The sequence below is a fragment of the Rhinolophus ferrumequinum genome, chromosome 9 (genome assembly GCF_004115265.2).
Source record: "Rhinolophus ferrumequinum isolate MPI-CBG mRhiFer1 chromosome 9, mRhiFer1_v1.p, whole genome shotgun sequence".
Lineage (NCBI taxonomy): Eukaryota > Metazoa > Chordata > Mammalia > Chiroptera > Rhinolophidae > Rhinolophus > Rhinolophus ferrumequinum.
In genome coordinates, this window is record NC_046292.1 from 60780116 (window position 1) to 60781034 (window position 919).

General features: G+C 34.5%; 1 non-coding gene across 1 annotated transcript; it reads left to right on the forward strand.

The window, feature by feature from the left end:
• Positions 1–510: 510 nt before the first annotated feature.
• LOC117027910 (U6 spliceosomal RNA) lies at positions 511–614 on the forward strand. Its single transcript, XR_004424025.1, has one exon. It is a non-coding gene; the product is annotated as a U6 spliceosomal RNA (small nuclear RNA).
• Positions 615–919: the final 305 nt, after the last annotated feature.

Genomic DNA, 919 nt, shown 5'->3' on the forward strand with positions numbered 1-919 from the left:
AGGTACATGAGCCTCTTGAGCACCTGGAGTGTAGCTAATTGAACTGAGATATACTGTTTTAAATAAATAACAGTTTTCAACAATGTGGTATAAACTTATAAATTTTGTTTATATTGATTCTGCATTGAAATCATAAATTTTGGATTAATTTGGATAAATAAAACCATTATTCAAATTTATTTCACTGTTTCTTTTGACTTTTTAAATGTACCTACCAGAAGATTTTAATTGCATATGCAGCTTACATTATATTTCTATTGGACGGGATTGTACTGCACCATCCAGGAGGGCCTTGTTGACAGAGAGTAAAAATCGTTCTGTGACCCTTATCCAGTCACCCATCCCCAGCTTACCATTGTAAGACTATTTAGAGAGTGGAGAATACTTTGTAAAGGAGAAATATAGACCTCTTAAGAGCAGTACTGAGACATCTTCCTTCCATTGGCCAAGGGATGTGCTTTCTGCCCACCTCAAGCCGAGCAAAGAGGAACTTCAAAAGAGAACCATTTCGTGCTCGCTTTGGCAGCACGTATACTAAAATTGGAATGATACAGAGATTAGCATGGCCCCTGCGCAAGGATGACACGCAAATTCGTGAAGCGTTCCATATTTTTTATAGATGATGTGATACAGAATTGTACACCTGAAATCTATGTAATTTTACTAACAATTGTCACCCCAATAAATTTAAATAAATAAATAAATAAATAAATAAATAAATAAATAAATAAATAAATAAATAAATAAATAAATAAATAAATAAATAAATAAAAAGAGAACCATTTCTTCAGTTTGAGGGGAGACTGACACTTCATGCCGTATAGATAACTGTAGGGTTGCAGAGACTCTTAGGCAACTGTTTGCTCTCGTTCATGGAACCGAAGGTGGTAAGAGAGCTCTTAGAAAACTTTGACCTTGC